We start from the raw sequence: 12,797 nt of genomic DNA, 5'->3' as shown, positions 1-12,797 counted from the left end.
GCCCCTACGAAGATTCCGCTGGCAGCGGAAAACTGGTAGCCTCAGTGCTTGGGCTTCCGTGGCCGCGCAAAAGTAAGCGCGAATCGCGGTTCTTCTCTTCTGAGCTTGGTCCAGACTTTATTCCGCTGAGAGCGGAAAATCAACCACCTCAGCGTTATCCTAAACCGCGGCCGCGAAATATGTTCATAGACCGCGCTTTTCAATTGAGCTCCAATCTCTAGTCCTTTGATTCTCAATTCCGCTAAGGGCAAAATTTGGACCGCAGCTGCATCAGTTAATTCTGCTGCCGCGCAATTTCACCGCAGGCAGCGGTGTCTGTTGAGCCCAAAAGTGCCTTCTCTGAACCTCAATCCGCTAAGAGCGTGAATATGGTCGGCTCAGTGGTTCAACTTCTGCAGCCACGCTATTTCTTTGCTGTCAGTGCTTTTAGCTCAACTTTGGACTTGTGCAGGTTTCACTCCTTTATGAGCTGGTTAGGACTTTCTTGCCTCATTTTGACCAAACACTGCAAACAAGCACAATAAGTTAGTTTTGGGAATACTTCTACATATTTTTTATCCAAAATCTAAGCAAAAAGGAGCATAAGACATGCTAGAATCCCTAGTTATCAACTCCCCCAAACTTAAGCTTTTGCTTGTCCTAAGCAAACAAAGTAATTCCCACCTCCTCAAGATAAAAGAAAGGAAAATTTTAGCTATCCTAAGGTGACTTCATCAAGCATCAATTGGGACTAACAATTACCCTCAACTCAAATGCATTATTAACAACACACACCTTTTTAGCACCATGGCTTTAGTATGACACAAAAGCATTAAGAGTTGACTTAACTTGTCAAGGAAACTCTTTCTACTACATTGGTTATTGTGGAACCCAAACTCTTTCTCCTCTGCTCCCCATAAGTAAATCTCACTTTAGATTATAGCACTCAAAACAAGGATTGTGGAAAACTACACTCATCTTTCTCAAATGAGGGTCACAAGTTCGGCTCTAAGTACCATAAACTTGCCCCTCATGTGAATCAACACTAATGTAAGCTCACTCAACTCAAGATCATATAGGGCATTTTCGGGAATGTGATGAAGGCTTTTGGTTCAAGGTAGGATGTATCGGTCTATGAAGGTTTCATCTTTCCTTCAGCACTTCATTTTCCTCATTTCAGCTCACACTTTCTTGACTCTTTGAGTCATTTTTCTCTTCCTTAGGGGACTAGAGAGATACACTATCACTCTTTCTTGTTCATACCAATCATTTTTCTCCTTTTCTAATCATTCCAAGCCTTTCTTCATTGCTTTCATTGAATCCCTTCTTTTTCTACATTGTTCACTTTCTTTTTGGCCTTTTGGCTTTTCTTTCTTTTTCTTTTGCTTTCCCTTTTTCTTCATTTTGTACCTTTCACCACTTTTGCATTCCTCATCTCTCCCCCCACACTTATGTTTTTGCTAATTGTGCTAAGGAAAGATCGGGTGCCAAGAGAGGGTCATTTTAGAACAGATAAAGGCTTGTATCATCGGTATTGAAAGGATCAAGGGCTTCGGCTCAACGAGGTTAACTAGGGATATCATATTTGGTGGGATATGGATGCTTTCAAGTTTCAATTTGGATCAAAGAGAGCCTATAATCATTTCTCGAGTCGAGCTACACTTAGAATTTCGCCTAGACAAACATTTAGGGCAACTTCTAGACTTATTGGCACTGGACTTGGACTTGCAAATCAAAACCTCACCACACAAGCTATTGGATTGCTAAAGATAATAGAGTCGGGGGCCCACAATGCTCCTAAAAACTACTCGATGATTATTTAGCCAACACAAGAGTCTAAAGGTCACAACTATCACCATACTTTACACATCAATTTGTTTCTAACCATAAGGTCAAAAGTAAATGTATTAGGCCCAAGTGAAGCTTTGCCTGAGACACTTTTATTCATTACTACTATTTACACAAAAATAAAAAGAAAACAGACTCAAACCCTTAAGAAGGTTGTCATGCCATCCATCATTGGGAAGAGCCACCCGGTTCACACAAACTCCACCTTTGGAAAGAACCATGACATTAAGAAAACCAAAGGCTTATTGATCACGAAAACTTGTAAAAGTAAGAAGCTACAAATTAAAAAAGAAGCTACTAAATAAAATAAGAAGCAATGCTATTAAGGAAAATTGCAAAAGAAAATATAAAGTAAAATCCGAAAAGTAAACTGAATATGTATAAGAGGGGATTTAGACGAATATACATAACGGGGAATGAATATATACGTGGAAAAGTAACTTTATATACATACCAAAATTGAAAAATAACGAAAAGTGAAAAATAAATGGTAAAGTTATATATATACCAAAAGTGAAAAATAATAATAAAGAAAAATTAGTATCATAATTACAATTCAATTATCACATCATCAAAATCGGACCCCCCCCCCAATAAAAATTAGCATTGTCCTCTATTCTAATAGCAAAAATAAGATCAAGGAGGGGTTAGAGAGTAAAGAAAAATCCCTATGGGTTTTTGCATGGGATCCGGAACATCAGTGGGGTCCTGTGGCTGGGTTCCTGGGTCACCTCCCTCAGGGTCCTCCAGCTGTATCTCCAAGTCATCTGTCTGGGGAATCACCCCTCTCCTCCCATGCTCTCTATCAACCTCCTACTCCGGTACCTGCTCTGCCTGAGCAGCTGGAACTGGGTCCTCTAATAATGTCTCCAAAGTAATGTCCCATGCGGATGTAATCTTGTCCACCTCCTCCCTCAACAGTTTCACCGACTCCTTAGAAGCCCGATTCGTCTTCTTCTTTTTTGTCTGCTTGCTCAGGTCCATGATTGCCTTTCCCTGTGTCTCCAAAGCTCCTTCAGTGATTCCTCCACGGAAGCTAGTACCTGAGGCTGAGCTGGAACTGCTTGAGCTGCCACTGTGCTGGATATGACAGACAGCTTTGATGTAGCTGCCTGCATCTAGTTGTTGATGCTGGACAGTATCTGGTTTACCCTCAGTACAGTGAGAGGGTAAGCTGATGAAGATGGCATCAAAGTAGGCATGGAAGTAGATGGTCCGATAGGAGGCTATGGTATGGAAATAAGAGATTTAGAACTAGTAGCCACCACCCCTGGCTCTTCAGACTGGCCAGTGGAATTGGAGGCTTTTCCCTTTGACTTGGGGTTGCTTGGATCCTGAAGACTGTACCATGAGAAGGGCCTCTTGGGTTTCACCTTGGTATCAAAATCCCTTCCCTCGACTTGTAGTGAGGAAGTTTGGGAACGGGTAGGAGCTCTCATTCTTGTTGACCACTCTGGTGATCACCCTGGACATGATATTCCCGACATTGATCGGGTACCCCGCCATGATGACTCCCATAATAATCGCTCGAGACACCGACATATCATTATTATTCATAGAAAGGTCCAACCGGATGTATACAAAAGTCGCCCAACCCTTTGCCTCGAAGCTCAAGGTGTTCCTATAGATTGGGACCCCAGGAGTCAGCCAAGCTGCAGTAGTCCCCGGGAGAGCAATAACTGATGCTAGCTACGGGCAGGCTAACTCCTCCATCGCCACCTTTTCCAGATAAAAGGACTCGTCCTCATCATTGAACACAACATACTCGTTCAAAGTCTCACCATCAAATTTGATTTTTAGGTTCCGCACCTTAGTCACAAATATGCTCTTTTTGATGTGGATGACATTGGCATAAATCTCCTTGACTAAGTGCTCATTGGCATCCAGCAGCTTGCTTGTGAAGTGTTTCCACCCCACTCTTTTATCAAATTGCCGCTTCACAATGGGGTTGTAGGGACGAAGATCCCTTTCTATAAATTGACGCTCAAGTATGAGCGACCTTTGAGGCCACCACTCCCGGAATTTGTGGTAGGCTTTCTCACTTACAAATCTTGCCTGCCCCACCGAGTTCCTTGTCCTCTCCAATCTTCTAGTCTAGGTGTCACCACCCCTCCCGTCATCCGGTATCTCAGCATCAACATCAATTGGCTCCTATCTAGGTGGAGAGGCTGATGCTGAAGACTCACTACTCTCCTTTGAGCCATCAGACAATTCAGAAGAAGCATGAGAAGTAGGTGAAGCTGGGGGTGTAGGAACGTCTCTCAGCTGAAACCTCTCTGGGAAGTCCGAGACATGAGTAGGTACAGAATCACCCTTTGAGGCTTCCCGGGAAGAGACATAGTCACTACCCTTGGAATGGGATACGGCTCTGTCTGCAGCTTTGATAGGTTTCCGCATTTTCCTAATGGATTGTCGCACTGCTAGGGGTAACTTGATTTGTCCTCGTCCCCTACCCCGGGAGGACTCTGCTTTCCCTTTTTGTTTCTCACTTCCACCTCTAGATTTTACCGTTATTTGCATACACAATCAGTGAAAGATCATTAGTATTGGTGCTAAATGAATCTGTAAAGAAAAACATAAGAAAAGTTGGCAGTGCTTCACAAACAGAGATTCCCTGATACCGAAAAAGATAAGGCGGCCGTGGAATAGTTACTGCTGACAGTGGAAAAAGGGTCACAGCCACGGAGGAATGGGGATCAGACTACCCATCCTCTAAATCTAAATAACCCTGAGCGCGGCCGCGGAAGTTGAACCGCTGTCCGCGGAAAAACAAACGCAACCGCGGACCCAATGTGACAATTCTCTAAACATTAATTCCGCTGACCGTGTAAAATGAAGCGCCTCAGCGTAAACAGGTCCGCTAACAATGGTCTTTCCACCGCTAAGAGCGGAATTTAAACCATTTTTAATAGTTATTTTCACAAGAACGATGACTGCGGGATTACATCCGCGGCCGCGGAATTCAAAAATCAAATGGGCAACTGTAGGTGTCTTAATTAGCATATAAATTAGGCTATCACTTTCTAAAACGAACAACCCTACCCCTCATTAAGCCTACTCAACAAGTGATCGCATTGATTTTTAATTTTAATGCCCATATTATGCGGATTAAGCAAACCCTCATAATAATAAAAAAGAAGAAGAAAAGAAGCTAAACTAAGGGAAAAGAAAAGCGCAAAAAATAAAAAGCAATGTGATGATTTAGGCATACCAATGGATTGATGAGTGATGGAGATTGACTTCTACATGGTATTGTGCAGATTAGGGCTCAGATAGGACGATGAACAGTAAAAATTTCTTTTGAGAGAGCAAGGAGCGAAAAAGGGTAAAAGGTCTCAAGACCTTCGATTTATGCTAAATAGCACAGGGGCCCACAAGTCTTACCTGGCGCGGCCGCAAAATTTCACCGCAGTTCGTGCTTTTACCTGGGCTGAAGAGTTGTTTGTGCAACACTACCGCTGAGAGCGAAAAAAGGGCGTAGCCACGGAATAGGTCCGCTGACTGCGAAAAAGCCACCGCGGATGCGGATGAAACTTCAGAGAAGTCTCATTTTGGAATTTTCAAGTCCGCGTCCGCTTCAAAATTTTTCCCCCATGAAATGCTTCCACTGATCGTGAAATTTTGAGCGCGGTCAGTGGTCCAATTACCGACTTAGCAAAATGTTTCCCAGTATTGTCCTGCACTGCATCAAACATTCCTAACACATCTCACAACCAGTTAAACCAAAACAAATCCTACACTAAGAAGAAAATGAAAAACACATGGGTTGCCTCCCAAAAAGCACTTGATTTAACGTCATCGGCACGACGCACATTACCATCAATCACTTGAAATGGATCTTTGCCACCACGTGGCTGTCATCAACTTGCCAAGATAATGCTTTATTCGATGCCCATTAACCCTGAAGATTTCACCATTTTTCTTTTTCAAATCAAGACCACCAAACGGAGTTACAAGCACCACCTCAAAAGGTCCACTCTATTTTGACTTGAGCTTTCCCCGAAACAGACGTAACCGAGAGTTGAATAGTAGAAAAAATTAACCTCCTTGAATCCTTGCTTCTGGCATATTTGTCGTGTAAGTACTTTATCTTGTACTTATACAAGGATGAGCTAGAATAGGCATAAAACCTAAACTTATCAAGTTCATTGAGTTGCTCTACCCGGAGATTTGCTGCAACATCGCACTCAAGATTTAACCTCTTCAGAGCCCACATGGCCTTATGTTCTAACTCAACCGGAAGATGGCATGATTTCCCAAATACCAACTGGTACAGAGACATACCAATTGGCGTCTTATAAGCAGTCTTGTAAGCCCACAATGCATCATCCAGTTTCCTTGACCAGTCAGTTCTATTTGCATTGACGGTCTTTGACAATATGCTATTTATCTCCCTGTTGGAAACTTCAACTTTTCCACTAGCCTGAGGATGATAAGGAGTTGATACCTTGTGATTGACAACATGCTTTGCAAGCAAAGTATCAAATGCCCTATTGCAGAAATGAGAACCTCCATCACTGATGATTGCCCGAGGTGTGCCAAACCGTGTGAAGATATTTTTCTTGAGAAACGCCACCACACTATGGGCCCCATTGTTGGGCAAAGCCACTGCCTTAACCCACTTAGAAACATAATCAACGGACACCAGAATATAAGTGTTGCTAGACGAACTCACAAAAGGTCCCATGAAGTCTATGCCCCATACGTCAAAAATGTCAACCTCAAGAATAGTGGTGAGAGGCATTTCATCCTTCTTTGAAATCCCACCAGCTCTCTGACACTCATCACATCTCTTAACCAGTTCACTAGCATCCTTATACAGAGTAGGCCAATAAAAACCACAGCTAAGAACCTTTGAAGCAGTTCTCGCCCCACCATGATGACCACCATAGGGCGAGGAATGATAAGCATCAAGAATACTCATTTGCTCCTCCTTTGAAACACATCTACGAATCACACCATCATTGCAAATCTTGAAAAGGTATGGCTCGTCCCAATAGTAGTTCAAGCTATCCCATTTAAGCTTCTTCCTTTGGTTAGAAGAGAGCTCACATGGTGCAATGACGGTCACCAGAAAATTAGCAACATCCGCGAACCAAGGCTTACCATTCGAAGATACTGAGAGGAGTTGTTCATCAGGGAACGGATCATTAATTTCAAGGCCATCATGGGGTCTCCCCTCCTCTTCCAAGCGGGAAAAGTGGTCTGCCACTTGGTTTTCAATTCCTTTTCGATCAATAATCTCAAGGTCAAACTCTTGAAGCAAAAGAACCCATCTCATTAACCCAGCCTTTGAATCCTTCTTTGTCATTAAGTAACAGAGTGCCGCGTGATTAGTGTGCACAATCACTTTGGTACCTATGAGATAAGGCCTAAATTTCTCCATCGCAAACACAATTGCTAGCAACTCTTTCTCCATTACCGTATAATTGACCTGGACATCCTTCATAGTTTTGCTTGCATAATAAACTGGATGAAACACCTTGTTCACCCTTTGCCCCAAGACCGCTCCTACCGCAACATCACTAGCATCGCACATGAGCTCAAAAGTAAGCTCCAATTGGGTGTGGTGATGATGAGAGTGGTAGTTAATCTATACTTTAAAAGCTCAAAACCTTTCATGCACTCATCATTAAACACAAATTTTGCATCCTTTTCCAACAATTTGCATAAGGGATTCACCACTTTGGAGAAGTCCTTGATGAACCTCCGGTAGAAACCTGTATGCCCAAGAAAACTCCTAACTCCCTTGATAGAAGTGGGAGGAGGGAGTCGTGCAATCACATCAATCTTTTCCTTGTCTACTTCAATCCCATATTTGGATATCTTATGGCCGAAGACAATGCCTTCCTCAACCATAAAGTGACACTTCTCCCAATTAAACACTAGATTTGTCTCTATGGGGACATTCCTTTGGAGCTATTATTAGAGGACCCAGTTCCAGCTGCTCAGGAAGAGTAAGTACCAGAGTAGGAGGATGATAGAGAGCCTAGGAGGAGAAGGTGATTCCCCAGACTGATGACCTAGAGATACAGCTGGAGGACCCCGAGGGAGGTGACCCTAGGACCCAACCATAGGACCCCACTGATGTTCCGGATCCCATGTAGACAGAGGACCAATAGAGAGTTTTCTTTACTCTCTAACCCCTCCTTGATCTTATTTTTGCAATTAGCATTGAGGACAATGCTAGTTTTTATTTGGGGGCGATCCTATTTTGATGATGTGATAATTGGATTGTAATTATGATACTGATTTTTCTTTATTGTTATTTTTCACTTTTGGTATGTATATAACTTTACCATTTATTTTTCACTTTTCGTTATTTTTTAATTTCGGTATGTATATAAAGTTAATTTTTCGTGTATATATTCATTTCCCGTTATGTATATTCGTCTAAATCCCATATTATACATATTCAATTTACTTTCCGTATTTTACGTTATAACTTCTTTTGCAATTTTCCTTAATAACATTACTTCTTATTTCATTTAGTAGCTTCTTTTTTAATTTGTAGCTTCTTACTTTTACAAGTTTTCGTGATCAATAAGCCTTTGGTTTTTTTAATGCCATGGTTCTTTCCAAAGGTGGAGTTTGTGTGAACCGGGTGGTTCTTCCCAATGATGGATGGCATGACAACCTTCTTAAGGGTTTGAGTCCGTTTTATTTTCATTTTTGTGTAAATAGTAGTAATGAATAAAAGTGTCTCAGGCAAAACTTCACTTGGGCCTAACACATTTACCTTTGACCTTATGGTTAGAAACAAATTGATGTGTAAAGGATGGTGATAGTTGTGATCTTTAGACTCTTGTGTTGGCTAAACAATCATCAAGTGGTTTTTAGGAGCCATTTGTGTTTCTCAATCTTAGCTAAAGTTGTTGTGGGCCCTCGACTCTGTTCTCTTTAGCAATCCAATAGCTTGTGTGGTGAGGTTTTGATTTGCAAGTCCAAGTCCCGTGCCAATAAGTCTAGAAGTTGCACTTAATGTTTGACTAGGCAAAATTCTAAGTGTATCTTGACTTGAGAAATGATTATAGGCTCTCCTTGATCCAAATTGAACTTGAAAGCATCCATAGCCTACCAAATATGATATCCATAGTCAACCCTGTTGAGCCGAAGCCCTTGATTCTTTCAATACCCATGATACAAGCCTTTATCCATTCTAAAATGACTCTCTCTTGTCACCCGATCTTTCCTTAGCATAATTGGCAAAAACATAAGTTTGGGGGGAGAAACCAGGAATGCAAAAGTGATGAAAGGTACAAAATGAAGAAAAATGGAAGGCAAAAGAAAAAGAAAGAAAAGCTAAAAGGCCAAAAAGAAAGTGAACAATGTAGAAAAAGAAGAGATTCAATAAAAGCAATGAAGAAAGGCTTGGAATGATTAGAAAAGGAGAAAAATGATTGGCATGAACAAGAAAGAGTGACAATGTATCTCTCTAGTCCCCTAAGGAAGAGAAAAATGACTCAAAGAGTCAAGAAAGTGGAACCAAAATGAGGAAAATGAAGTGCTTAAGGAAAGATGAAACCTTCATAGACCGATATATCCTACCTTGAACCAAAAACCTTCATTACATTCCCGCAAATGCCCTATATGATATTGAGTTGAGTGAGCTTACATTAGTAATGATTCACATGAGGGGAAAGCTTATGGTACTTAGAGCCAGACTTGTGACCCTCCTTTGAGAAAGATGCGTGTATTTTTCCACAATCCTTGTTATGAGTGCTATAATCTAAAGTGAGATTTGCTTATGGAGAGCAGAGGAGAAAGAGTTTGGGTTCCACAATGACCAATGTAGTAGAAAGAGTTTTCTTGATGAGTTGAGTCAACTCTTGATGCTTTTGTGTCACACTAAAGCCATGTTGCTAAAAAGGTGTGTGTTGTTAATAATGCATTTGAGTTGAGGGTAATTGTTAGTCCCAATTGATGCTTGATGAAGTCACCTTAGGAGAACTGAAATTTTCCTTTCTTTTATCTTGAGGAGGTGGGAATTACTTTATTTTCTTGAGGACAAGCAAAAGCTTAAGTTTGGGGAGTTGATAACTAGGGATTCTATCCTGTATTATGCTCTTTTTTGCTTAGGTTTTGGATCAGAAATGTGTAGAAGTATTCTCAAAACTAACTTATTGTGCTTGTTTGCAGTGTTTGGTCAAAATGAGGCAAGAAAGTCCTAACTAGTTCATAAAGGAGTGAAACCTGCACAAGTCCAAAGCTGAGCTAAAAGCGTTGACATCAAAGAAATAGTGGGGCCGGAGATGTTGAACTGCTGAGGCGACCATATTCACGCTCTTAGCGGATTGAGGTTCAGGGAAAGCACTTTTGGGCTCAACAGACACCGCTGCCCATGGTGAATTGCGTGACAGCGGAATTAACTGATGCGGTCGCGGTCCAAATTTTGCCCTCAGCGGAATTGAGAATCAGAGGATTAAGGATTAGAGCTCAATTTAAAAGCGTGATCCGCGAACATATTTCGCGGCCGCAGTTGAAGAAACGCTGAGGCGGTTGCATTTTCGCTCCCAGCAGAATCAAGTCTGGACCAAGATCAAAAGAGAAGAACCGCGGTCTGTGCTTGCTTTTGCGCGGTCGCGGAAGCCCAAGCGCTGAGGCGACCAGTTTTTCGCTGTCAGCAGAGTCTCCGTAAGAGCATTTTAGTCCAGTAATTTCAGCTATGTATAAATAGATCTTTTTCACATTTTTAGGTTATCTTTTGTACCGTAGAGCTCGTGAATCGCCGTACTTAGCTATTTTGAGTAATTTTAGAGTAACTTTAGCTATTAATCTTAGATTTTCTTCTTGTAATCAACATTTATGGCTTATATTTCATCTTCATCTTTGATTTCTACCTTTATTATGAGTAGCTAAACCCATTAGCTAGGGTTGTGACCCAACCCTAGTATGGGTATTTAATAGGTCTTCTATTTTAGAGCTTAAATGTTTATGGGTGTGATGACCCAAAAGGTCATCTTGTTATTTAAAAGTAATTCTGCAATTCCGAGGTCTTAAAAACCTTCTTTTATTTATCCTTGATTTGCGTGCGCAATCCGGGCGCGATACCGGAAAGCTTTTATATGAAATTTAAACGGACCCAGACCCATGATTTGACGGCCCCGTAGGGTCCGTAGTAAAATATGGGACTTGGGCGTATGTCCGGAATCAAATTCCGAGGTCCCTAGCCCGAGAAAAGAATTTTTGAAGAAAACTATTTAACTGAAAATGTAAATGTTTTTGAAAATTGAAATAGATTTGATCTTGTTGGTATCGGGCCCGTATTTTGGTTTCGAAGCCCGGTACAGGTCCATTATGGTATTTAGACCCTATCTATGAAGTTTGGTAAAAAACGGAGGTGATTTGATATAAATCGGAACTTTAGTTGAAAAGTTAGAAATTTTGAACTATCTTGAAAATTCATGAGTTTTAATGTTAAATTCGTTGTTTAAGAAGTCATTTTGGCGATTCGATCACACGAGTAAGCCGGTATGGTGTTTTTAGACTTGTGTGCATATTTGGTTTGGAACCCTGAGGGCTCGGGTGAGTTTCGGATAGGTTTCGGGATGTTTTCGACTTAAGAATTTCTACTGTATTACTGCTTCTGGTGTTTTGATACTTTGTTATTCACGTTCGCGGAAGAACTCTCGTGAATGCAAAGAGTAATTAAGTCTGAAGGAAATTTCCTTCTACGCGAACTCAAGGCACAAGTCGCGAATGCGGAGCATTGGGGCATTACCCTTCGCGAACGCGACCTGGCTATCGCGAACGAGAAGGCCATTTTTTGGCAGGGGTCTGGGGAGGGGGAAATACTCTATGCGAATGGGGCGAATGGTTCGCGAACGTGAAGGTCAGGGGGTGAACCTTCTGAACGCGTACAGTATCTCGCGAACGCGAAGGCTCTTCTAGACAATGCTTCGTGAACGCGAAGAAGACCTGTCCAGCGAATTAAAAACAGAACACAGGTCGGGATTTCTTCAAAATTTCATATCTCCTTCCCTAGAATCCGACCTTGGACGATTTTTGAAGAGAAGTTTCAACACCAAATCATAGGTTTGTGTTCTTAAACTCATTTATTTCATTTTCCATCAACACCCATTAGATTTCTAGGCCTAAATTTTGTTCTTCAAAGGTAGAAATTAAGGATTTGGGAAGAATTGGGGATTTTCAAATTTGGGAATTTAGGCCTCGATATGGGGTCGGATTCCAAAACTCATTACATATTTGGGCTCGTGGGTGAATGAGTAATCGGGTTTTGGTCCGAACTTCGGGTTTTGACTGAGCGGGCCCAGGGTCGATTTTTGACTTTTTGGGGGAAATGTTGTAAAACCTATAATTAAGCATCGAAGTTGAGTTGTTTAGCATTTATTGTTGTTATTGAATTTATCGTGGCTAGATACGAGTGGATTGGAGGTTGAATCGAGAGGTTAAGTGGTAATTGAGCTTTGAAATAACCGTTGGTTGAGGTAAGTTCTTGGTTTAACCTTGACTTGAGGGATTAGGGATCCCTGACTTATTTGCTATGTGGAATTCCATGTGTGTGGCGTATAGGCATGGTGACGAGTACCTATGCGCCACCAAATTATCATTTTAGCATGTTCCTTTCCCCGTTTCCCATTATATTATTTCTTTCCTTAATTGCTACTTGCTCATGATCGTTTCCAAGTCTTAACTACTACTTGCTCATAAATGCTTCCATGCCTAATTGCTTCATATTAACTGTTTTCCTCTTGTTTGAAGTATTTAATTGTTTCATGGTTCCGTTCTATTACTCTGTTGGCTTATGTTGGTTTATTGGTGCCTTATGGTATGCCTTGGTTGGTCTCGCTAGTAGCTGCACCGATGAAGTGTCATAATCTTAGTGATATTTCCATTGTGTGGATTGAGGTATAAGTGTTGTAGAGAATCTAAACTAACTTGTGAAACACTTGTCTTTATTTTCGTGTTTGGTGCTATTTATTATATTGGGATCAGCTTGCACGCCGCAA

This window comes from Nicotiana sylvestris, chromosome 9 (genome assembly GCF_000393655.2).
Source record: "Nicotiana sylvestris chromosome 9, ASM39365v2, whole genome shotgun sequence".
In the NCBI taxonomy this organism is placed as follows: domain Eukaryota; kingdom Viridiplantae; phylum Streptophyta; class Magnoliopsida; order Solanales; family Solanaceae; genus Nicotiana; species Nicotiana sylvestris.
Note: the sequence above shows the minus strand (reverse complement) of the source record.